Raw genomic sequence first — 27,788 nt, forward strand, 5'->3', positions numbered from 1 at the left:
CATTAATAGCTTTTTTTATTTTAACTTGGTTAGATTTTAGTTCTTTTATTTCTCCAGAAAGGCCTTTTATTTCTCCTGAGAGGGTTTCTCTAATATCTTCCATGCCTTTTTCGAGCCTGGCTAGAATCTTGAGAATTGTCATTCTGAACTCTAGATCTGACATTTTACCAATGTCTGTATTGATTAGGTCCCTAGCCTTCAGTACTGCCTCTTGTTCTTTTTTTTGTGGTGAATTTTTCCGCCTTGTCATTTTGTCCAGATAAGAGTATGTGAAGGAGCAAGTAAAATACTAAAAGGGTGGCAACAACCCCACGAAAATATGCATTAACCAAATCAGAAGAGATCCCAAATCGTGAGGAGGGAGAATGGGGATAAAAAGAGGTTAAAAAAGAAAGAAAGAAGTAAAAAAGAAAAAGAAAAGAATTTTTAAAAAAGAAAACGAATAAAGAAAAATATAAAAAAGAATATATATATATATTAGATAAACTAGTAAAAAACGTTAAAAAAGAAATTGTAAACGTTAAAAAAAATTTTAGCAGAAGAAAAGATAAAAAAAATGAAAAAGAAAAAAGTTAAATTTCCTGCAAGACTAAAAAAATCACAGGGAGAAAGCCATGAGTTCCGTGCTTTGCTTTCTCCTCCTCTGGAATTCTGCTGCTCTCCTTGGTATTGAAACTGCACTCCTTGGTAGTTGAACTTGGTCTTGGCTGGATTTCTCATTGATCTTCTGGGGGAGGGGCCTGGTGTAGTGATTCTCAAGTGTCTTTGCCCCAGTCGGAATTGCACCGCCCTTACCAGGGGCCGGGCTGAGTAAGCCGCTCGGGTTTGCTTTCAGGACCTTTTGTTCCCTGAGCGTTTTCCGTAGAGTTCCGAAGGACGGGAATACAAATGGCGGCCTCCTGGTCTCCAGCCTGGAGAAGCCGAGAACCCGGGGCCCCACTCCTCAGTGCGCCCTCAGAGAATAGTGCCCAGTTACTACCGTCTGCCTGACCTCCGGCCGCGCTTCGAGCTCACCGAGCCTGCGACCGGTTCAAGGTAACCCCGAGCTGTGAGCTTACTGTTGGCTCTGTCTCTGTAGACGGTTTTCCTGTTCCAATACCTGCAAGCTCTGCGACACTCAGACACCCCCGATCCTTCTGTGACCCTGCGGGACCTGAGGCCACACTGAACCCGCGTGGGCTTCATCCTGGTTTAGCCTCTGGAGTGATGTCCCTCAGCGGAACAGACTTTTAAAAGTCCTGATTTTGTGCTCCGTTGCTCCGCCGCTTGCCAGGAGCCGGCTCCTCCCCCTGGGGTCTATCTTCCCGTCGCTTTGGATTTACTTTTCCACCAGTTCTACCTTTCAGAAAGTGGCTGTTTTCTGTTTCCAGAATTGCTGTTCTTCTCTTCGATCTGCCGATGAACTTGCAGGTGTTTGCAATCTTTAGATAAGCTATCTAGGTGATCTCCTGCTAGTGAAGTAGTCTCAGCCTGGTACTTCTCCGCCATCTTGACTCCTTCCCCTTTAAAGTATTTTTTTAAAGGGAGCTTGACAAGAGCCGTTTTTTTTTTTTTTAAGAGGTTTTTTTTTTTTTGCCAGAGAGAGATTGGGAGCACACACAAGCAAGTACACACAAGCATGCAGAGAGGCAGGCAGAGGCAGTGTGAGAAGCAGGATCCCCATGAAGCAAGGAGCCCGATGTGGGACTTGATCCCAGGACCCTGGGATCATGACCTCAGCCAAAGGCAGCGGCTTAACCCACTGAACCACCCAGGCATCCCGTCAAGAGCAGTTTTGTTGTAAGATGTAAACTAGCACTTTATTTGAACAGATATGAGACTGAGAGGTGGGGGATTAGAAAGAGTGAGTAACAACAACAAAAGAAAAACCACTTTTGGACTTTGCTGTAAGAGGATGCAATAACATAGGTTTGTCCCTGGACTGAGATATGCAAGTAAGAGACTTCTGAAAGAATGTTTGCTTGGGTTTCTGTGTGTGTGTGTGTGTGTGTGTGTGTGTGTTCCTAGCACGTTGATAAATTAATTAACTAATTTATTTTTCTAAACATGAGATAGATTGCTTTTATAGACTACCGAAAGGGGAGGCAACTCCAATAAGGCAAGTAGCTAGAAGTGTCAGAATCTTACCCATACGAACATAGGCCCATTTCCCCAAAGATTCCTGTTAGTGACATTTTAATGTATCTGAATGTCTAGTCCTAATATGTTTTACATACTGTGGTGTACTGCAACTCATTAGCCCCTCCAAAAATAATGGAGATGATTTGATGAGAGGTTATGTTAATGAAGCAGGTGATCCTCACATTCATGTAATTTTTACCCTCTAAAGCTCAAGAGTCTTCTGGTCAATACAAATCACCTGGGGCCAAGAGTGGGGCGCTGAGCAGAGTTTAAAGGATGCCAGTGATTAGACAGAGCAGAACCCTTCCTGATGTGTTCTATTAAACACCCCCACCCCCGAATCAGCATTCCTATTCCTGTTTTATTTCTCCAGACTCCATTTTTTTTTTAAATAGGAACAGCTTTTAAAGAAAGAATAAAGGAAGAGAGGGGTTTCAAAGTGTCTTCAGACTTTTTATGTCTAATGAGGAACAATGTGCTTTGAACCATTGCGGTGTTATAACCCAGATAAAAACAATGCAGGCTGGTGAAAGAGGTTCTTAATTTCTTCTCTTTCTCCTTATTTGTAGTGTCAACAGATAAAAAGGCAATTGTACTCCAAACCCAAATCTAAATATCTAAAAAAATTCATGTTTCTTTTTACTGCTCATTATCTCACAAAATTATAACTAACTGATGGAGATGTGTCCCTTTTGTTTGATTTTGCTCAGAGAGAAATGCTCACTTATGGCAATAAAAATATTTTTGCTATACAAAGTAAAGTAAAAACCTAATATTCCCTCACCTGCTTTATTGATAAGCAAAAGAACCAATTAATTTAAGTTAAAGTAAAAGATTTTAGGATATTCAGGGACCTTAGGCATCATTTTTTTTTTTTTTAAATGCTCTCAGCTCACAAATTAGAAAAATGTGACTTGAAAATAGGAAACTTGTCAAGGTCACATAGAGTATTCTGGCAAAGTGACTGGAGAACCCTGGTAACTGTTCACTAGCCCAGTGTCCCTTTCTTTATGTAATGTTAAAAAGGTAAGAGGACAGCACACCAATTTCTCTAGCTGGTAAGTTGCACTTAACAATAAGTAAAAGATATAAAGTAATCTAACCCATTGTGCATTGAAAGTAGATAGAAACCTCTTGTGGACACCTGGGAAGTAGAAAGAGTGAAAAAACTAACTATCCTACTTGCTGCAGCAGAGGAAAGGAAGAGTGAAATTGACCTTATTTATAAAGAGTGAAGACAGAAACTGCATTGAGAAACAACACAGCATCACTGTTCAACCAAGAGCTAATGGTTGTATCATTTTGGAAAAATGTAATCATTATTCGTTGTGGATGACTTTTTGCCTCCTGTGACATTTCTGACACTGTAGTCAATAAATAAAAATTGTGCTGACAGAAAGCTTATGTGGTAAATCACATAATTTACAAGACAGTAAAATATGTCATGATACTGCATCCAGTACTTAACCAAGAGCCTCAACAACACATAAATCTTACCCTACTTTGATGCAATCATAGTCTTGTTTCATGCTAGGCTTTTCAATTGCAGCTGAGCATTCATGATTGCTCTTGTAATAAGTACGATTTTTCTCCTTCATTTCTCCCTTCACCCAAAGAAACTGTATCTGGAAAGTGCTAAAAATTTGAAGCCTCCAGGAAATTGTCCTGAAACTAGAAACCAGCAGGAAATTGACCTGAATACTCTATAGCCAACATCCTAAATGTTGTTTAAAACATATTCCTTTATAAGAGCAATAACATTTTTCATAAGTACAATAGCTTTCATATTCAAGCTACTAAACTGCATACATAGAAGTTGGCTTATAGCGTGATATCATCATAAGTTATAGGACAGGGAGTTTTATCTTTTTTATGGGATAAGCAGTTCATCAGGAGAGCCTGTTTATGATAATTATTGAATATTGCAACTGTTCTTAAAAGTCTGCTCAGTGCCTGTGCTGAGAAATTTCTACGAAATTCTGATCCCTTCAAAAAAGCACTTAAAGATGCTTTGAGGAAAATACTTTTTGGTCTATTTATTTCCTCCTCTATTGAGCTTTTTGCCTTAATTATAACTTGTTTTTCTAACAGGCATCTTTAGCACGATTCCTAAGTACAATGGTCCCCTGCAGAGATCCTAAAACTGCGGTTTGGAGTTTGAAGTTTTCTCTCACATAAATAAGGAGAAAAGTAGTATCTATCAAAGCCCTCACTTTATTTGATTATGAAATTAAATTGGTTAAACTCTTGTATAACCTTCCCTTTTAAAGCCTTGGATTTTATAGTAAGGGAACTCATGAGGTTGCCCTTCCTACGCCATCTTCAGGTGGCCCTTCTCCAGATGGAATTTTCTCTTCAGTCTTTTACACGGCACACCATAATCACAGGTTTTGCTTTTTTATATAGCTTTACTTTGCATCTGCAGTCTGGTGTCTGCTTCACCTCTTTTTACAACACCTAAGGGTGCATGACTTTGAGCAGTAACTCCCAATATACTTCTATCCTAAGATGCTACATAAATGGAAGGAAATATAAATGTATCAAGAACAGGAAGGGAAGCTATATATCTCCTCATGTATAAAAGAGGCATGTTTCACATAACCATTTCCACATCCCCATAAACATTATTGTGTTGCAGAAATGTATATGTTTTCTAGGCGTGCAACACACACAAAATATGAAAATTAGTGACTCCCCCCCCCCAAGGCCCTTGTGCTTTTGAATAAAATAATACATGAAAAAGTGATTCTAAGTAGCCTCTGTTTTATCAGTCTACCCAAGATATCAGTCATTTTTGGTAGTGCATATAAAGACAGTATTTAAAAACTGGTCTCTAATAATTTCAGGGTTTTGTTTTTAATTTTTTAATGTCTTTAAGAGTAATACATGCATATCAAAAACTTTTAAAATATACAGTATAGAAAGAAATAAAAATTGTCTGTAATCCCAGGCAAATTTCACTGTTTACATTTTTAACAGTGAAATTTATTGAAGTGGCCATTCAATAAAATTGTGAGAGTATTGTACACAAGGTTTTGTTTTCCATTACAGTGTATCATAAGCTCTTTCCCGTATCATGAAATAGTCTTTTGTAATTTTCAGGTTGTTTTCAGTTTTTCACTACTCTAGGAAATGTTCTGTTAAGAGTCCTATGTTTTTTAAAAAAAATCCTACGTTTAAATACCTCTATAGATCTGTTTCCTTAAGTCTGTTGAGAAATTGCAAAGTTCAAACATCTTTGTCATCAAATCTGTCAATTTTTCCATTCTAATTTTACCTGTGTTTTTACCACATTGTGATAAAAATACAGTGATATAAAGAAAATATAAAATGCTTAATATCTACAAAAAGCTTTCTTCTTGCAGAAAGTTAATGTAAACCTAATTCAGCGTCTTGTTAAGTGTGCAGAAGTAGGAGTATTGGGAATTCAACAAGGTATGCTGAAATAAAAACAGATGGTCACCAAAGTACCTTATAAAGTGACAGGATTCTGTTAGTGACCGAAATTTGAGAGGTTTTGAACACCTCTAAGAAGAGGAAAACTAATTTGGAACACAGTCACTGCTCTGAAGAATAGAGGAGCCAATGAATCCTGCTGACAAATGGGAAGGAGAGATGAAAGAGATGAGGATGCTAGAGGGAGAAGAAATGGCTTTAAAAAGTACTATGGACAATTTGGTGTAATTATGGGAGGGGAGAGAGCAAGTAAAGAAAAAAAAAAAAAAAAGATGTGAGAATTTGAAATGTGCCCAAAGCCAAAACTAAAGCAAGAAAAAGCAAACAAAAAAACCAAAAGAAGAAGAAGAAGAACAACAACAACAACAACAAAATCTGTGTAGAAAGTGGTATGATTATCCTAGGAAATAAAAGATATGTACTGTGGTAGTGGTGGTCAGTAGAACTGGGGCTAAGGGTAGAATTCCCCCTCAACTAATTAAGTTTCTCAAGGGAAGAGGAGCCCTAGCTACCCAGCAGAACCATATATATATATATATATATATATATATATATATATATATATATATATAGACTGTAACATCAAAGGAGAAATCCTAAGAAGAAAAAAAAAAATATGTGAGATGTCACCAACCCCATCCTTTAGATATATTTTTCTTTCCTTTAAAGTCACAAAAAATGTTACTATTAGAAGGAAAATGTAAACCAGTGTTAATAAATATAAATAATTAATGGTAGCTATAAAAGAAGAACACAAAATAAATAAAAGAACTTAAGCGGAGAGATACCCAGACATTGTGAATGTGGTGATATGACTATAGGAGAAAATAAATCAGGGACTGATGAAACTTACATAAGAAAAACAGAAAAAGAACAAAAAAACTTTTAGAAATGAAAATTAAATATAAAGAAATCAAGGAAAAATAGGCACTACAGAAACTGGGATAAAGATAGGGGTTGTATATGAGATACAAAAAGGAGAATAGAATTATAAAAGTCAAGTTAAAAATAATTAGAAAGAAATGATAAGGAAAAAAGGAATTGGAGACCCAGTATATGCAAGATTGGAGTACCACAAAAAGACAAAAACAAAAACAAAAAACAACAAATTCCAAAATTTAGTTATTTTTAAAATCATGAGATTAAAGAAAACAAAAAACTGAAAGTGAATCCTGTTTTACAAGGAGAATTGCCTCATGAAAAACAGCCCTGAGATACCTCCTGATAAAATTAAATTTAAAGTAAATAATGATATTTTGATTTTTTTTTTTGCTTTTTATTTATTTATTTATTTTTTAAATAATTTTTTATTTTTTATAAACATATATTTTTATCCCCAGGGGTACAGGTCTATGAATCACCAGGTTTACACACTTCACAGCACTCACCAAAGCACATACCCTCCCCAATGTCCATAATCCCACCCCCTTCTCCCAAACCCCCTCCCCCAGCAACCCTCAGTTTGTTTTGTGAGATGAAGAATCACTTATGGTTTGTCTCCCTCCCAATCCCATCTTATTTCATTTATTCTTCTCCTACCCACTTAAGCCTCCATGTTGCATCACCACTTCCTCATATCAGGGAGATCATATGATAGTTGTCTTTCTCTGCTTGACTTATTTCGCTAAGCATGATACGCTCTAGTTCCATCCATGTTGTCACAAATGGTAAGATTTCATTTCTTTTGATGTCTGCATAGTATTCCATTGTGTATATATACCACATCTTCTTGATCCATTCATCTGTTGATGGACATCTAGGTTCTTTCCATAGTTTGGCTATTGTGGACATTGCTGCTATAAACATTCGGGTGCACGTGCCCCTTTGGATCACTACGTTTGTATCTTTAGGGTAAATACCCAATAGTGCAATTGCTGGGTCATAGGGCAGTTCTATTTTCAACATTTTGAGGAACCTCCATGCTGTTTTCCAGAGTGGCTGCACCAGCTTGCATTCCCACCAACAGTGTAGGAGGGTTCCCCTTTCTCCGCATCCTCGCCAGCATCTGTCATTTCCTGACTTGTTGATTTTAGCCATTCTGACTGGTGTGAGGTGATATCTCATTGTGGTTTTGATTTGTATTTCCCTGATGCCGAGTGATATGGAGCACTTTTTCATGTGTCTGTTGGCCATCTGGATGTCTTCTTTGCAGAAATGTCTGTTCATGTCCTCTGCCCATTTCTTGATTGGATTATTTGTATTTTGATTTTAATATAAGAATGACATAGTAGGCTGCCTTCAGATACCTCCTAGGAATATTCAATTAATCTTTTTTAACAGAAATAAAATGGAATACAGAGTAAAAGACATTAGAATACTTACATAGAATGTGACCTTTGAAAGGATGATGGAGTAGGAAGCACCAAGAACCTATCTTTCCATTTGGACAACAATAGTATGGGCAGAAATTATCTAAAGTGACCATTTTGGAACCAAAGAGTTTATTTGAATAATTGTAGCCTCCATAGGAAAGCTTTGATGGTAAATTGCTCTTAGTTTCAGTCCATTCACCCATTAGTGTGACGGTAGCCACCCACTCCTACTCCTCACCCACATGGCAGGGAGCTATGGGGATGGCAGCCACATTTCTGGCATGAGTTGCTCTAGCGAGGGTGAGCAATGAGGACTTTGCCCACTAGACAGCAGAGTCCTGTGTTCTGATTGTAGGTCTATGCTCCTGATGGCTAAGATACTAGCAAGCAGCCTGGCCACCCTGGTTCCAAACTCTACCAACTGAAGCAGCTTGTATAAGATTTAAAGGAACCTCACTTAATTTGGGGGGTGCATTCGAACAATTATACAAGGGGTTATTTAGAAAGCCACCTCACATGTTTTGGGAAAGACATAGGGTCAAGAAATATCTGAGATCTTAAGCTGAGACTGACTTCCAGCACAGAGACAACCTACAACAATAGCAACAATAAACAGCAGACCTTGGCAAAGGCAAGAATCTGATTTCTAGGGTTACTACATTATGAGATACTAGTGTTCAGTTTTTAACAAAAACAAGAAAAAAATCACCAGGCAGTTAAAAAAGAGGGAAATTATGGCCCACTCAAAGGAACAAAATAAGTCAGCATAAAACTTACTTGAGGAAGCAGACAGACATCAGATTTACTACACGAAGAAAACAACTGTCTTAAAAAAAATTACTCAAAGCACTAAGGGAAGACATGAATAGAGACAGGAAAACAATGTATGAGCAAAATTATGGTATAAGATGGTGTTAATAACAACAGAAAATTTAAAAAGAAACCAAAAAGAAATTCTAGAGCCTAAAGTACAATAACTGAGATGAAAAATACAGTGCAGAGAATCAAAAACCAGCTGTACAGAAACAAAGAATCAATTGTCCTAGCTTCAGAAGTTGAAGATAAGACCATGATAAGAGAGACAAATAGAATTAGAAGCAAAATCTTAACTTTTGCCATATAGGGCAACTGATAAAGGACAAAATAACCAGAATATATTATTATATTATTAATTAAAAAAATAATCTCAAAGCACTTTATATATTATTTTACTGTCTATGAAGGAAAGGGGGAAATATAAAATTCATATGCAAGTAATTGTCTTTGCTCATATTGGCATAAAGAACCCTGGAAATATATATAAACATATATATATATGTAAATTTACCCCAAGGGATCAAGGGAGAAATGTAGAAAAAGTAAGTAGAGGAGTCAGGTTTTTCACTGTATACTACTTTATATATTTTTAAACTTTGTGAATATATCACCTATTCAAAGTAAATTTAAATAAAAATTAAATGCCAAGTTATATAGGGCTGGGCTAAAGGCTGCCTTCTCAGTGAACCCTTTTCTGATTTCCCACACAGTTTATTTCTCTTTTGCTCTGTGCTTTCACAGTATTTTATCCAGTTCTCTACTTTCACACACATCCCCTTGAATTGTGATCTATTTTTTTTTGCCTTCCTGGAATTTGGGTATCTTCAGAGAGAGAAGACTAGATCTTAATCACCTCTCTATCTCAGTGCCTGCAACTGCCTCTGACATCTGAGATCTACTTAACCAGTTTTAGTAGAAAATGAATGAATGAATGAATAGCCTTACTTAATTGATTCTTTGCAAAACTATCAACCTGCTACAGCTTGAATTGAACATCGTTTGAATAGAGAAGCTTTAATTCCAGTACCGCTACTTTCATTTAGCACTGACATGAACAATCAACTATTTTCCTTTCATTCAACTTCCCCCGCAACTGTTCTAGCCTTCTGTGATCCAGACATATGCCAACGCTCTCTGCATATCCCCCATTTATATGTATCTGATCAAAATATTATTTTCTGGAAATCATTTTCTGAGTATGATTCCTCATCTAACACTGCTCGGTCTGTGCCTTCTGAAACAAGTGGGCGAGGATATGGCAAGTTTTTCTTGTCAATTTTCCAGCTCAAATAGGCATGATGAGCCCACTGAAAGCTGAGCCACAGGTGGGGTTAGACTGTTTCCATGTGGTCGTGGGATGAGAAGGAGCATCAGGCAGCTGGGGTTATGGGCATCATGGAAGATCAGCAAACTGATACCTAAACAAAACGGGCAGCTTGATGGGAATGGCTATCCCAGCCCCAGATTCATTGTCAATTTCTCTCCTAGTCATTACTGTCTCTAGGGCTTCTGCTATGCCATAGCCATTACTGTTTCCAGCAATTGTCTTTTCTACAGACTTTGTATAAGAGAAAAATGCACTTAAGTCATAATCATTTTCTTAATGTTGATAAACCAACATGATCATGTTGCAGGAGATATGGTCAGAGATGAGAAACCAAAACTATAGATGGTTTTGGATGTGGGTCCGAATAATTTCCCTGTTTGGGGTAAATAAGTGGTAGGATATGACAGAAGGATTTTTAAAAAAAGATTTTATGTATTTATATGATAGATAGATAGATAGATAAATATAGATAGAGAACAAGAAGGGGGAGAGACAGAGGGAGTAGCAGGCTCTTTGCTGAGCAGGGAGCCCAAGGAGGGGGGGTTCGATCCCAGGACCCCTGGATCATGACCTGAGCCAAAGGCAGACGCTTAACCTACTGAGCCACCTAGGTGCCCCTGATGGAAGGGTTTTAAGCAGGAATGATGATATCAGATTTGTGCTCAACAAAAAAATCTGAACATATACACAGGTAGAATAGATAGCAGGACACCTGCTAGGAGACTATTAAACTAGTCCAGATAAAAGGCCATGAGAGCTTAAATTAGCACAATAAAAGGGAGACTAATATTTGTATTAATATCAGTATTTTGCATTTGGATAGCAATATATAATTAGTTCAATATTTTCACAGAATCTGCAAGTACTTTACTTATTTCAGTAATTTTGCAACCTTAATGCTCATTGTAGAAGGAGGGCTTTTAAACCACATATTGCCAGATACCATCTTCAGAGTTTCTGGGGGGAGCCTAAGCATTTGCATTTTCAGGTTTCCCAAGGATACTGATGCTGCTGGTCTAGGGACCACACTTTGAGAATCACTAGCCTATTTGAGTTCTTCGTGAAAATCGAAATTGATTCAAAAGAAAGTGAACCTGAATTTCGTCTTAGTTCTAACACTAAGCAATGGTATAGCTGTAGATATATTCTTTTAATTTTATAAGCGACTGTTTTCTTACCTGTAAATGAATTAGTTGCATATCTAAAGCCTATATTCTTATCATCTCTCTGAAATTTGCAGGTATCTTGTAAGTTAAATACAGAGGCCAATATTTCTCTCTTTCTCTCTCTTTTAGATTATTTATTTATTTATTTATTTATTTATTTATTTATTTGAAAGAGACAGAGATAGTGACAACACAAGCAGGAAGGAGAGGGAAAGCAGGCTCCTCACCCAGCAGGGTGCCTCATGCTGAACAGGATCCCAGAACCCTGAGCCGAAGGCAGACATTTAACCAAAGGATGCATCCATGCAACTTAGGCCACTATTTCTTAAGGAAAATACAAGAATTCTTAGTGTGAGTATAGAGATTACCCTATAGAAATAGAGAAACACTTGTATTTAAATCTCTCATTCTTACGCATCCTTACTAGACAATTTCTGGATTCAGAAATTCTCTTATTCAGTTTTAGTGAAGAAATATTTTCTGGTTTGGGGATACTGGCAAATGTTCAGAATAAGAAACAGTGAAGTAGAGCTTGAAAGTTTGGAAAATGCCCTGGTGTGCTGGTTCCAAAATCATTCCTATGACTGTGAGGTGCGTAAGTCTGGGTAGCTGACAATATGGTAGCCGGGTAACATGACCAGCAGATGCATTTATCTGATTTCAATGACTCTTGGGTTGAAAACTTCGTTTTCCTTTGACTCTGCCTGAATGCAGCTCAAGTGGGCTGAGGGATTTTGCGATATAAAGGGAAATGCCCAACAAGTTTTGGTGCATTTAGGAATCACTTAGCCTAAGCTATTTTTGACTGAATGCAATAGCTCTGGGATAAGATTTCACAGGTCAATTTCTCTTCGCCACTGTCTACTGAAGTGTTACTTGCTTCTGTTTTCTCAACTAACTAATGCAGTGACACGTGAATGATCTTTAGGGAATTGCTGTTGGTGTCAGAAACTCAGAAATTAAAATGATCAAGTGATGACCTGTGAAAAAATTTAGAAGTTAATTTAAGGTATCATAGTTCTTTCTTTCCCTTTTTTAAATATGTACGTGGAAGGTATTACAACAGTCTCCCTCTACCAGGGGAGACTAGAGGAATAGTAGTTTTTATGAGAGAACTAAATTGTTTTGCCACACTAATCCAGCAATGGCCATATTCAGTATCTGCCCAAGAATAACGTTTTAGAAGTTTTAATTGATACAATGTTCCCAATAATGCATTTTTGTTAGATATTGGGCGTGTCCTACTGCTTGCCTAAACTAGACCCTGGCTTATATAGTATGTATGCCCTGAAACTCTTTAAACCCCTTAGGTACTCATCTGGAAATGGGAAAGCAAAGACACATGCAGATCACATGAATAATAAAAGATACTTTTTAATATCTGCTGCCTAATCTTCTTACATTCAGTTTCTCTTCAATCTGTTTTCCACATACTATCTGGACTTAATTTTGTGAAATATTAACTTGATTACCTAATTTTCCCAGTGGAAAGAGATTTCTTGTATTCACTTTATACTATAGAGGAATATACACAAATGTCAAACTCTGATATTTGAGGCTCTGCCCAATTTTGGTTTATCTAATTATTTTAACTTTATCATCTCAGACTTTCATAGGTTATACAAAGGGAACTAAACTGCTGTTCCATGACTATCTTGTTTTTAACTCACTTTGGTGCTTTTGCATGGATTTTTTCCTCTGCCTGGAATGTTCTTCATCAACCACTGAAATTCTTCAAGACCATGCTGAGACATCAACCCACATCTTTGTTATGTTTTCCCCAATAAATACAACTGGAGCTCAGTGATCCTTCTTTGATCTCTTTTATTTTGTCAAGTATCAAAGTAATTTATAAATATTTCCTACTAGACCTCCTACTAGACATTTAGTTCCACAAAAGGTAGAGGATCTTGACAGGGTCTCTACATCACTGAAAATGTTAAATACATGTTTGCTGAGGTAAGTTAAATAGGGAATCAGTACATCCATCTGTGTAAACCATGAGCTTTCTATGACTAGAGTTATATATAACAGTCTAGGAAAAATATTACCTACTGCTTATACATCTTTAATTTATGTTTACCAATTCACTGAATAGCATTCTTATTTATGCTATAGCAGACTAATTATTGTGCAGCAGACCTACATTCCATACCTTAAAATAAGTACAGAATGCCTTAAATGTGCAGTAAACAAAAGAGAGAAATGCAGAAATATGCCTATGTCTGAATAATGTGAATACATATATATGTATGTTTTTCAAACTCTTCTCTGAGCTAAAAATATTATTAAAAACAATAATTGTGATTAAGAGTCACAAACAAACTGAGGGTTGCCGGGGGGAGGGGGTTTGGGAGAAGGGGTTGGGATTATGGACGTTGGGGAGGGCATGTGATTTGGTGAGTGCTGTGAAGTGTGTAAACCTGGTGATTCACAGACCTGTACCCCTGGAGATAAAAATATATGTTTATAAAAAATAAAAAAATTAAAAAAAAAAACAATAATTGTGAAAGGGTACCATCTGCTATGCAAAGGATGGGTTACTAAACACTTTTTTTTTAAAACAGAACTTCTGCATAGCTTTAAAATTAATTCCACTGTTTACTAGCTGTGTAACTTGAGCAAGTTATTTAAATGTTCTTAGTTTTACTCCCCTCAGTTGTAAAATGGGAATGCTAATAGCACTGATTTCATATGGTGGATGTGAGGTGTGTATCACACACACACACACACACACACACACACACACACACAGACATTTCAGTCTTGTTTCTGGGTACATCATACATAATCTGTAATTATTAGATGTTAATAATAACAATGATTATTGTTTTATTTTTATTAGCATAGAATGGAGCTTGGAATTTTTAATGCACCTTTTTTTGGACTTTATTCTAGAGGCAAATAATGACTTTGCCATAGTTTAGTTAACACCTAGCTGATCTGTATTACGGTTTACAGTTTCACATGGGTTTTACTTAAAACGGTAAAGCAACCTCCTGAACATAAAACATACTTATGAAAATCAGAACTTATGTGACAGTCAGTCCTGTAAAGTTATGAGACTATATTATTTTTATTGATAACACAAAACAGTCATGATTACTTTTTCAACCGTTCCCTGCCTTCTTTAATTTAAATTATAGATTATGTATAAGTAGGCACATATGCAATATTGTTCCATTCTTTGTGATTGAAGAGTATCTCAGGTATGGTGTAAGTAGATATTACTTGGTGAGCATGTCAGCCACTATTGTATCTAAGATGAAATTCTCAGGACATGGGAATATTGGCATTAACTTACTATGTTTTATTAGACAGAGCCCCTGTCTTCATAGAATTAATGTTCTACTTAGGAATGGAGAAATTAAAGTTAAAATTATCATAATAGGTACCCATTATTATTATTATTATTATCTGGCGTTGCAGCTGTGTACAGAAGAGTAAAGGATCTTGAAATTTAGTCTGACTATAGTTTACCTCCCTTATATCATTATAACTCATGATTTCAGAATTATAATTTGAAAGTGAATTGAAAACTGCTGCAATGTTTGTGAGCATGTAGTATTATGGAGCTATCAAAGGTTTGGGTGGGCAGAGTGACACAAACAGCTGTGTGACGTGGGCAAGTTATGTAACCACTCTGAGCAAAAGCTTCTTTAGCTGATAACAGTGATAATTACTTCTTAGAAATACTGTAGAGTTTCACAAAGTAACATTTTTCAGGTCCCTAAACACATGTTTTAGAGTCTTTCACTTTCAGTTGTAAAGTGCCTTTTAACTCTGGAGAATTTAAAAGTGGTTGGACAATGTAATAGGCAAATTCTATAGATCCCTTCAATTTTCCAAGATCCCATTTCCTGTTTTTTTTTTTTTTTTTTTTTTTTTTTTTAGATTTTATTTATTTGCTTTACAGAGAGAGAGAGAGCACGCGAGAGAGAGCAAGCAGGGGGAATAGCAGAGGGAGAGGGAGAAGCAGGCTCCCCTTGCTGAGCAGGAAGCCTGATCTCAATCCCAGGAACATGGGATGGTGACCTGAGCAAAAGACAGATACTCAACAAACTGAACCACCCAGGCAATCCCACCCACCCCGCCATTTCCTGGTTAGTCCATCAAACATTGATCTAGGTACTGCTGTGAAGGGACTTGGCAGATGTAAGTCCCATGTCAGTTGATCTTACAGAGAGTTTTCTGTAGGTGGTAACAGAAGAAAAAGTCCCAGGGAGTTGAATGATGGGGATTTGATTGACAATTCAACATTGTCAGCTATGACTTTCTGAAAAGACCCTTGGTAAGGAATAGCTAGGGGCCTACAGGAGATGAGAGCAGCTCCTAGTCAATGGCCAGGTGAGCAGGGCTTTGCTCCTATAACCTCAAGGGACCAAATTATGCCAACATCCTGAATGAGCTCAGAATTGGAATTGTCCCCAGATCTTTCAGAAAAGACTCCTGTGACCAGTTCCTTCAATGTAAGACCCTGAGCAGAGAAATCCATTGAGCCATACAGAACTTGTGACCTAGAGGAACTATGAGTTACTAAATGGGAATTGTTTAAAGCCTCTTTCTTTTGTGGTAATTTGCAATGCAGCAGCAGAACACCAACACCAATAAATCTTAGGTTTCTTCATAGTCACGATGCATTCTTTAATTTTTGTACTTATAATTAATATCTTTCTGCATTAAAATCAAACAAAATAAATATCAATTTAAACACTTATTCCTAGGATAATTATTTCAAATCACTTGATCGGTATCTTTGACTTTCTGCCAGTCTCCACCTACATAATCAGGGAGAGGATCCCATGGTTGTTTTATTTATGGACAGAAAAATAAATGTGCTCTGCGTTGTTGAATATTTTGGTTACAACTGTACAATTAGTTACTGTCTTCAGGCAACAGTTTACCATAGTGGATAAACTCCAAGTGTAATGACCTCTTGGACCTCATCCTCAATATTACAAAGCATTTGGCTTCTACCAATGTGCTCCTTTGACTTTAAATAACATCAGCTCTGGTTGTGCCTTGAGCCTTGCATCTTTCCTTCTTCTTCCGACTCTGTAGCCATGTCTCACCCCTTAAAAATGTTTTCTAAAACATCAGTGCTTCTCTATGATTTCATCTATTCATGGCTTGTGATGGTCACTTTTCTATAGCACATAGCACGCGGCCTGAGAGCAGCAGGAACTCTATAACACGTGTAAAACTTAGTGAACATCGATGACTCCCAACTCCATATTTGCAATCCTAACTCTTCCCAGACCATTGGAGCTCATACCCAATTATCTATCAGACATATAGATTTTGATGTTGAGCTGCCGGGTAAACTATAGGACATCCAGTTAATAGTTTTTTAAAAATATAAGAATGTAACAAATACTGCAGAGGACATGTATGTTGTAAAAAGCACTCACCATCCTCTGAAATTCAAATTAAACTGAACATCATGTATTTTTATTTGCTAAATTGGCAAAACTAATCCAATGCACATTGAAATCCTCATGTCAACATGTCCAAAGCAAATGAATATTTCTCTCCTTTTATTTAAAGCAGCACCTGAGATATCCTTCTCTGTTAGATACATTTAGCCCACCAGGCTTGATTCCTTAGGATCAAACAAGTAGCTGACTAAGTAATCAATAAAAGCACAGAGCTTGGACCCACAATTATAACTGCTCACATCTATTTTCCAACTCCATCACTTACTAGCTATGTAACCTTTAGCAAGTTTGGTAGATTGCTATAGGCAATTGTAATCTACCAAATTTGCTACAGGTTTTTTTTCCTTATAGGTAACATCAAGATGAGAATAGTAGCTTGCATCAAAAGGGTAAAAAGGGATTAAAATATCAAATCATGTAAAGCTCTTAGCCAGGCATGTAGGAACTACTCAATTCTAATTCTTCATTTATAGCTCAGAATTTAAGATGGTACTGGGTAGCAGCTGTTAACTCAAAGATGTTCAAGGAATGTAGGGGAGTAGTGAATATCTTGATTTTTTTTAAATATTAATGTAAAATATATTTATTTGGTAACTTCCTAGAGCAGAAAGAAATTATTAATCTAAGTCACATTTATTATTTCATGTTTATGTGTCTGTAAATAATATCTTGTGCTGTATCTCTATCACAATACTTATTTTTAATGTAGATGAGCAATTGCCCTTTAGTTTTCTACAGAGGATGCAGAGCATGATTTTAAAAGTTACCCCCCCCACACACACAATGAGCTTGTGAAAGCAAAAGCATTCTCCTTCCGTGGATGTTAGCAACTCGGCTGTTTGCAGCAGGTGTTTGGGTACCTCTTCAGATTCTAAGGAAAACATTCAACAGGGTGCTGAGCAACAGAAAACTTAAGATATGCAAATTTATTAGTTTGAGGGAGGGGAGTATGGGTGGAAGTTTGAGCTATCCATGCGGTTGTGTTTTTCCATGACACTGGTTAAACATTTGGCAGTGAAGGATGAAAAATGTAAACTTTGGAGGGACATTAGATAATATTCCATATTTCTTCTGTTAGAGAGGGTTTGTGACTTGCAATGGTTAAACTGGATCTGTAGTATCCTGAATTCAGAATTACAAAGATTTAGACTAATGTAATGTTACAATATATTTATATATTTCGATATATTTAAATCATTAATGTGCCCTTACCCATTGAACCTAAGAGTACTTGAGTATCTATTGTGTATGAGTCACAATGCTCGGCTGTGCAAAGGTGGGAATTCATGAAGAGCATGCTACCGCAGAATCTTTACCTTATGGTGGACAGGCAGAAATTACTGCTAGGATGTACTGGAGAGGAGAGCTAAAATCCTAAAAGTTGGCGAGGATGCAGTGGTAATAATCCTTGTCTGCGCTGAAATGATGTCAGTGCAGAGGAGAGGATTCTGGGTAATAATCCAACCCTGTGCTTGAGCAATGGCTGCACAGACCAGAGAAATCCAGGCGATAATCCACAATGTGCTGGAGTGGGACAAAAGTAGAGGAGAAAGAAACTGCAAGACCATTTAAAAGAACACTAGATGCCGTCGTTATTTAAAATGCCTATTAAGGTTAAACATCATGGTAACCATCAACCGAGGATAGGGAGCCAAAAGTTTTGACATAATAATACTAACTGAACTCTTTATACATGAACTGGGAATAGTAGAAATCCTAAGTAATTTCCAAGAGATTTATGTGACAAAAGCCTCTTGACCTGGACTGTGATATGTCACTCATAATGACTCCAGCAACATGAATCTGTGAGGAATGAATCAGGCCAGGAGATATCATCAGGCCAGGGGTCAGTTTGTTCTTTGAAAGGCTCTATCTGTTATCGTTGGGTAACAGATTGGACTCTGCGGCTCAAAGGCTTGAACCCAGTGGATACCTCTCACCCACTGCCCTATATGAGTAATTAATGTCAGTCAGAATATTCCTTGGGTTATCGTGAAATCTGAAATTGGGGCCTGACATTTGAATTCTAAAGAAAATGTTCCCTACTCACCTTTTTTTTTTTTTTTTTAAAGATTTTATTTATTTATTTGACAGAGAGAGATCACAAGTAGGCAGAGAGGCAGGCAGAGAGAGAGAGGAGGAAGCAGGCTCCCTGGTGAGCAGAGAGCCCGATGCGGGACTCGATCCCAGGACCCTGAGATCATGACCTGAGCCGAAGGCAGTGGCTTAACCCACTGAGCCACCCAGGCACCCCCCTACTCACCTTTTAACACATTTATCTATTTTAAGCATTCACACTAAAACTGTATTAAGTGCTTTAGATTTTCTTATGCATCTTGTCTCAAAAGCTATGTAATACGATTAGACTATTAGGAGGAAAAAGTGAAGACTTTTTTCCTCTGTTTTCAGTTACTTGGTCTGGCAAGGTTTGATTTGCTTTGTTTGGTCTTCACATGTTTTCCCTTGACTTAGAATTCTTTGGGTAGAGATGACAATTTCATTGGCAGATCTGAAAGATTTATCTCAGTAAGACCAAAGCTGTGTGCGGAGAGAAGCTGCTGACCTTGAAGCATGCAAATAGACAAGGCATCACACAGAAAATGCCAAAGCTCAAAGAGCTGGGTCCAAGTTAGAGCTGAGAAGGAAGCAAAGCACATGGTAAATGCTACTCCTTGGTGATCATAAGGTTTGCAAAAAATAACAAGGCTGGAAATGTGTAGGACCGTCATCTGTATGTATAGTCATCAGAATTACTGGCTATGATAACATTTTTTTTTCTTTTTAATTTTATTTATTTATTTGACAGACAGAGATCACAAGGAGGCAGAGAGGCAGGCAGAGAGAGGGGAAGCGGGCTCCCTGTGGAGCAGAGAGCCCGATGCAGGGCTCGATCCCAGGGCCCTGGGATCATGACCAGAGCCGAAGGCAGCGGCTTAACCCACTGAGCCACCCAGGTGCCCCCTAGCCCTCTAGATAACATTTTTATAATAGAATATCCCTATCATAAAATCTAGCATGATTAGACTACTTGTAAGTGGAGACTGCTTATCTTGTAAGAATCAAGAGACAAGACAAGCAGTCTAATACTTTTCCTTGCCCTTCCACTTTGCCTTGTCTTTGTGCCCAGCCTCTAATCAGTCCCTACCAGAAAAAAAGAAAGAAAATGAAGGAAGGAAGGGAGAGAGAAAGAGAAAGAGTAAGAGAAAGTCATCAAATGTCAGATTGTTTCTAAACCTAGGATAGGTTGAGACAAAATATGTCATTTTGGGTTTTTTTTTTTTTCTTTATTTTATCAATGGGGGGGGGTACTTCAGATAACTTTTCAGTCACCTGGATTTTATTTAACAGTTAATTACTCTTCATTGTTTAAACACTCATCTTTCTTGTCCTTTAGAGAAGTATTTTGCTAATCATAATTTCTCATTTTTCTATTTTAAACTCTTCTCCTTTTACCTGCCTCTAAGTACACCACCTTACTCTCTAATCTTTCCATTTACATTTCTTTCCTCGAAGACCTTAATCACTTTTATGATTTTAATAATCACCTGTACATGGAAAACTCAAATAATTACTGTGAGTTTCAAATTTATAAATCTAGATAGCTGTTTGGCTCTCCTTAGATAACTGTATGCATTTGAATCCTTACTATGTACACAGTTGGACACATTACCTTTTCTCCAACATATTAGTACATAGCCATGCTTCATTTTACCTCATGCTGTAGAATCCTTTCATTCAATGTAACACTCTTTCTGGATGCCACCGCCCTATCACTGTCAATCCTATGGTCTTAGTTTCAATCATACATAGTCTTACTTTCTTTCTAAAGTCTGCCCTTCCTTTTTCCTATAGTCAAGGGCCTAGTTGAATCCTTCTTCACTTTCAGCCCAGAAAAATGTAAAATACTCTTACCTTGACTACCACATTTATCTTAAACAAATATTTGATCAAAGTGCCCAATACTGATTAATTAATTAATTAACTAATTAATTAATATATTTGTTAGTTGACTATTATGTATCAGGTACTATTAAGCGTCTTGAAATTGCAATAGTAAAAATGGAAAAAAATAATTACCCTATATTCAGTGAGTTTTTATTATGGGGAAGTGACAAAGACAAATGTATGTATCCTAATAGGCAAATACATGATAAGAATACCCATGTTGATAAATGGCATATGTGAAGGAAACAAACAATATGCTTAGTCTGAAAATAATAGAAGTATAAGGAAACTTAGTTCAAATGTGTTCAAGGAATACTTTCCAGAGAGAAGGACATATAAACCTACATTAGCACATGAGAAATAACTAGCCATGGTCAGGAACTTCACTCTTACTTAAGGATGTCCACTCTTACTACTTTTATTCAACATAGTACTAGAAGTCCTAGCCACAGCAATCAGACAAGAAAAAAGAATAAAAGACATTCAAATTGGTAAGGAAGAAGCAAAACTGTCACTATTTGCAGATGACATGATGTTATATATAGAAAACCCTAGAGAAGGAAAAACAAAAACAAAAACAAAAACAAAACAAAAAAACCCCTACCGGAACTGATAAATGAATTCAATAAGGTTGCAGGACACAAAATCAATGTTCGGAATCTGTTGCATTTCTATATGGTAATAATGATGCAACAGGAAGGAAAAAAAAAAGTCCCATTTACAATTGCATCAAAAATAATAAAATACCTAGGGATAAACTTAACCAAGAAGGTAAAAGACCTACACTTTGAAAATTATAATACAAAACTGTCTGTTGGAAGGATAAATGCCTTCATTGGTTCAGAGACTGGAGCAGATGAAACAGGTAATTATTTCCAACTTCAGTATTCTGTTAATGTAAATTATCATAGCCACCAAATCTATGAAGGAAGGAAAACTGGTTCTCTAATTGCTAAATTCTAACTTTCTCAGTAAATGGACATAAAGACTGAAATTATCTTGAAATTGTTAAATCAGTTTTAGTTGATTTTATATTGATGTTACATTATACTCCAGGCTGAAAGCCAGTATATTGGCAAACTTGGCAAGCTTTCCTACTGTGGATCTTTAAGAAACAGAATCAGAATATCTAACAAAAGCAAGAATGACCACAAGTGTACAGTATTATAAAGTATTATTCCCTAGAGAATAGAAATTGATTTTCCCAAGCTAAGCTGAGACCTCCTACTGCAATACAAAACTGAGAACATGGTATTGACACAAAACTATACCCTATAGGTGACTAAATTCAAAGAAATAAATAAACAATATTATTTTTATATATGTTCATTTTTCAAGGGTCACAGTTTAATTTCATAAACACAAGAGAAAATGATGAGCTGCATTTATGTGAAGCTACAAATATATGCCAACTTGACAGAAAAGATCCTGATGCATTTTGACTGAATTTTAGTCTATTTTCTAGTTTGTCTGTGTGTTGGTAATTTATTAAATGCAATGCCATAAAAATAGACATTTTTATATATTGCTGACAGGACTGTAAATTGGCACAAACTTTCCAGAGAGCAATCTGACAATACTTTTCAAAAGTCCTAAGTATTTGACAATCCATGGCCACCTTTTAAGATTAATTATGAGAAACAGTCATGAATATGGGTAAGATATAGATAAGATTATTCATTGCAGCAAAATGTAAAATTGAAACAAAACCAATTTACTTATCTAACATTAGAATGTTATTTAAATTATTTAATTTATTTATATTTAAAGTTTCTTCTTCCATAAAATAGGATATAACCAATAATTTGTTGTTGATTAATGTTTAATGACATACACATCTATTTACAATAATTGTTTTGAGTTCAAATATATTACAAACAGAATTTATAGTTTGATATATTTTAATTAAAGAGTAATGCAACACAAGATTAAGAATGATTACCTCTGTGTGCTAAGATTACCTGAATTTTCCAGTCTTTTGTTTATTTTAAATATTTTTTAAGTGTTTAATGTGGTTTAGCTTCATGATGAGAAAATATTCCTAAAGCCAACATAGCAATTAATTTTTTATTTGATTGCTAATGATTATTTGCAAATTATACTCAAAATTCAGTGAACACATAAGTAAATACTAATGACTCATTACGTGGCTCTTGTGGAGTATAAAATTGTGAATTGGGTAAGAGCTGCATTAAACAAATGCAGGTTAGACCTCTTTTGTTGAGGAAAAGAACAGAAGGGCTCTAAGTTAAAATAGTAACATTGATTGTTTCTTGAACCTTTTTTTACTTTCTAACTTGCAGTGTGCCTGAAATTTTTATTTATTATTAAATACATATCAACATATATTTAGTTATACACATACATACACATACAGTATGCTGATTGTGTGTCAGGAAGAAAATGACAGTCGACAGTTAAATTTAAAATCTCTATGAGAGAAAACAAATAAGCCAAATTTGCAGAGGATACTATAAAGTTTATTCTTTCCTGGACTTTGAAAAACTATTTACTGTTCCTAAAGTAAGGAAATATTCTCAAATGTACAGAGTGTTGTTTTATTCACATAATTAGTCACCTTCCCAAAGTGGTCACAATGTACAATAGTATTGAAAATAATTCTAAAAGGGATGCCTGGGTGGCTCGGTCAGGTCAGTGTCTCCTTTCAGCTCAGGTCATGATCCCAGGATCCTAGGATTGGGCCCCATATCGAGTTCCCTGATTAGCAGGGAGTCTGGTTCTCCCTCTCTTTCTGCCCTTCCCTGTGATCCTGCTCTCTGCCTCTTTCTTGCTCTCTCTGTCTCTCTCTCAAATAAATAAAATCTTAAAAAAAAAAAAAAGAACTCTAATGTTTACATTCACTAAATAGCTTTATACATAATTTTCTTATACATCTGCATGTTCAGGAGGTAATTAATTTATTTCCTGAACTTACAGATTGGAACTTCAGGATATGCAGTCTGAGTCATGTGTGTTCATATAACACACCATTTTGTAATCATTCAGCCAGGTGGACTTACCTGCACAAAATAGCTACTTTTGTATTTCCTTCATTGGGGTCCAGTTGAACAACCACTGGGCATGGGCTTTCTCTTACACTTACTTAATGAGGTATATCGACATCAGCAGAAGAATCAAATTATCCTTTTCACTCCTGATTTCATAACTTTTAGGGGTCTTTGTTATGCAGGTGAAATTATATGTCCTCCCGAATTAAGTCCGAATTAGCCATATGTATTTTCAAAATGAAAGCAGAGCTGGACACAATCCTGTGATATCAGATTTGAAAGTACAAAATTATCTCAATGACAGAAGGACATTTCTTTTGCACTATTCCATGAGGATATAATCAAAAAGGAAAATAATAAAAAGAAAATACACTTGACAAAATCAAGCATGTTAAATACACCATTTTCATGCAACTATTTAACATCAAGTGTGTTATTAAAGTTGAATCATTGAATGTGAAAACATTATGAAAAATATTCAGTGCAAATATGCTGAAGTCATTTTAAAATATTTATGAATGGGTCTTCATAAAACTTTTCTCAACATATCAAATAAAGAAACTTTATGCCAAGAAGAGTTTGTATTTTAGGACATCTTCCTATTCTTAACTCTAAAATATATACTTAGATTGCCATCGATGAGAAATTATTTGCATACCAAATATGCTACTAAGCTCTAAAAATATGCCTATTGCCATTCTCAAAAAAGTAAAGTATTTTACTTGATTCTGCAAATATATTATATCATTTTAAATTGCCTGGTTGTCAGACTAGAAGTAGAAGATATAGTAGGAGAAGATGGCTTAGAAATAGCTCATTTTGTTTTTATGAAAGCTAAATTTGAGATAGAGAATTCCCCCAACCATGTAGATGCTAGATGAATATCAGCATCTAAATAGAAATCTGTCTCAAATGAATGTTATATGGAGAATTACCTCGTTTTTCCAAAAAAGATATGATGAGTGAGTCCCTGATCTTTCCTCTTAAATATCTCTTTTAAGATTTATTTTTCTCCTACCTTTTCTTAACATCTCTTTTAGACAGACAGTATTTTGGTGAACGTACCTCAAGCAGGACGTTTTACTGCCCTTCTTTTCCTTCACTTACTCCTTAGATCAGCAAATTCCATAACCATCCACCCAGGTGCTCAACCCAAACCAGGAAATGATCCATGATTTCTCTTTTCTCCAACCTCCCTCCCCTCAGAAGCTGGTCTGGCAATTCTATCTCCAAAATAGGTTTTTTATTTATCCACTTTCTCTGTCTGTATCATACTACCCTTGTTTATATCCGTGATATCTCTGTCCCAGATTACCAGTTCATCTCCATCTATTGGCCTCCTAATGGGTCTCCCTCCTCTATACACCAGTGGCTAAAGTGATCTTATTTAAAATATCAACTAGATCATGTCATTGACCTAAGATTTATGTTTTTATGATGGATGAGAATCAAATCCTAATCTCCTTACTGGAGTCTTCTCAGACCCTAAGAGATCTGGTTTCTTCCTACCTCTTCAATGTCACATTGGACCACTCACCAGCACTGGTAATTCTAGTCTTCTTCAAACCTGTCCACTTATTTTGCTTCAGGGTCTTTGTTCTTGCTTTTGCCTTTGCCTCTCCCAGACATTTTCATGGCTGCTTCCTTCTGGTCATTCAAGTCTCAAGTGCTCAGGAAGGACTGATTCTGTTCCCTTTTAGTATGTTTCTAGCTCCCAACCCAGTCACTCTATTACAGCATCCCTTTTTATTTCATTTGAAAATATCTTTAGCTAAAAATTTTGAGTCTTCACATTTATTTCATTACTTACTTGTTTGGGGTTCTCTTTCTTGTTCTAGAACTTTAGTTTTATCTTTTTTACTGTTTTATCTTGTGGAGCCATACTCAGACAAAATTAATGCTCAATAAATATATAATGGAGTAAGTTTATCTGACCCCCCTCGAGGCAAACATTTATTTTTAATGAGATGTTTGATTTCTTCTTTTATAGATCTTAACACCTAATTGCTGAAGTGACTTCAGATATTAAAGTCATCTTACAATGTTTATTTTTATACATTCTGGAATTTTATCCTTTCAAAATTCTTTTTTCTCACTTGAAATCTTCAGTAGATACAGCAACATATTTTTCTTTCCATGGGCCTTTCTCACTTTAATTGTCTTTATTAATCTTTTCATAGTTCATTCTTTATTGCTGCATCATTTAAACTATTCTTGTCACCTATCCACATGTATATCTATGCAGGTACATTGCACTGCATGCACATGTTTTAGAATTTGTTGCTCAATAATTATTTCTATTCTAACATTAGCATTATATGCCACAGACCTGACCTCCTTTATATAATAGGAAATCTTTTTAAGAAAAATACTTTTATTTTATTCTGCTTCCCCCACAGCTGTTATGCAGTTAACCTGAGAATTGTGACAAGAAAAAAACAATACTATAGAGGCATCTGGGTGGCCCAGGTGGTTGAATGGCCAGCTCTTGACTTCAGGTCATGATCTCAGGGTCCTGGGATCGAGCCCCATGTGGTGCTCTGCACTCAGGGCAGGGAGTCTGCTTGAGGATTCCCTCCCCCAGTCCCTCCCTCTGCTCTTCCCTAAGTCTCTCTCTTTCTCTCTAAAATAAATAGATCTTTTAAAGAAAATAAGAAGAGAGGATGCTATAAAGTGTACGTCAAACAAATCTCATTTTTTGTCACTAGCTTCACAAGCTTACCCTGCCCATATGAGGCTTAGTTGCCTTCTGGGAAGAATTTCCTGACATCAAGCCTAAGCTGACTTTCCGTTAGTTCAGGGCTCAACCTGTTGAGTTTCTCATTTTTTACGTCTGAAAATCTCATGTTCATGCCAGTGTTCTAGATATATAAAATATTAGCTATTTTTATGTGACATGGATCAAAGGATCTTCAAAAGTTGCAGAAGAGCCACAAAGCTTGGTAGGCATCCAGTGCTTATCACAGCTCTGAGGAGCCCAGGAAAGTAAGAAGTATTGGGTTTGATGTACGTTGAAATCCAGTCTTCCCAGATATGATATTGTAAAAATAATATATATAACTGTCTTCATAAATTTCTCCTGTTTTCAGACTCATGAAACCAAATGCTATACTTTTTTTTTTTTTTTTTAACTGAGTTCTCACAACCAGGTGTGATCTCAGCAGTGTCCTGGACAAGCTTAGACACAGTGGGTTAAATTAATAGCATTTCAGGATTTATTTCAATTTCCAAACTGCTTTGCCTTTTACTTGGAGCACTTTGAATAGTTTTATAAAACAACTGTCTCTTCTCTCTCACTAAAAAGGGTCTGCTCTTAAGAATCAATTGGCTAATTAAAGTCCGTCAAAGTGGTGGGTGGACATAGAGATGCATCATTCACTCATACATTTGCTAAAGGCTTATAGTTTCTGTAAGCATGAACTTGATTATAAGATTCCTACCTAGTGTCAGAAAGATATGTCACCTACCCTCAGAACTTAGTGGTTGGTAGAAATGATAATCACTTACCCTGATGTGAGTTATGAGAGACGAAGGATAGTACCATAAACGTTCTTGTGTATTTGCTGTGACCTTGTAAGTCTGATTGTTAGCTGGATAATTTTTGGGCCATGGAATTCTGGTGCAATCTGGTTATGTGATGAGAGTAAAAGTACCAACTATAACTATTGCAGTTTATACTTTAAACATTTCTCTCATCTATACATTCGCATTTAATCTTTATAACATTATGAGTAGATATCATTATTATCTCCAAAATTAAGCCAACAGATATTAATAGATTTATATTATATTATATTATATATTATATAATTATATATAATATGTGATTATATATAATTATATATTATAATAGATTCACCAGCACTCAGTTTATAAAACAGAGTCAAGGAAACAAATCCTAATTTTAGAGTCTTAATTATACAGTGTATCTTAGTTATACAGTGTATCTTTACACTGTATAAATTATGTAGTGTATCTTTAGTATACAAGGCACACTGAGTGCATTTTGTTTTGTCCATTAACATTTACCTATCTTTCTTTCCATTTCTGTGTTCAAATTTTCTTTTAGTTTTCCATTGACTTTCCATTGTGCTGCACTGAAGGTTACACACATTTTCTCCAGGCATCAGTTGGAATGAGGAGCAGTGTGCAACTTTTGACTAATGTTCTATTTTGTAGAGGACTTGTCTCATCCTAAA

This window comes from Mustela lutreola, chromosome 1 (assembly GCF_030435805.1).
Source record: "Mustela lutreola isolate mMusLut2 chromosome 1, mMusLut2.pri, whole genome shotgun sequence".
NCBI classification, from domain to species: domain Eukaryota; kingdom Metazoa; phylum Chordata; class Mammalia; order Carnivora; family Mustelidae; genus Mustela; species Mustela lutreola.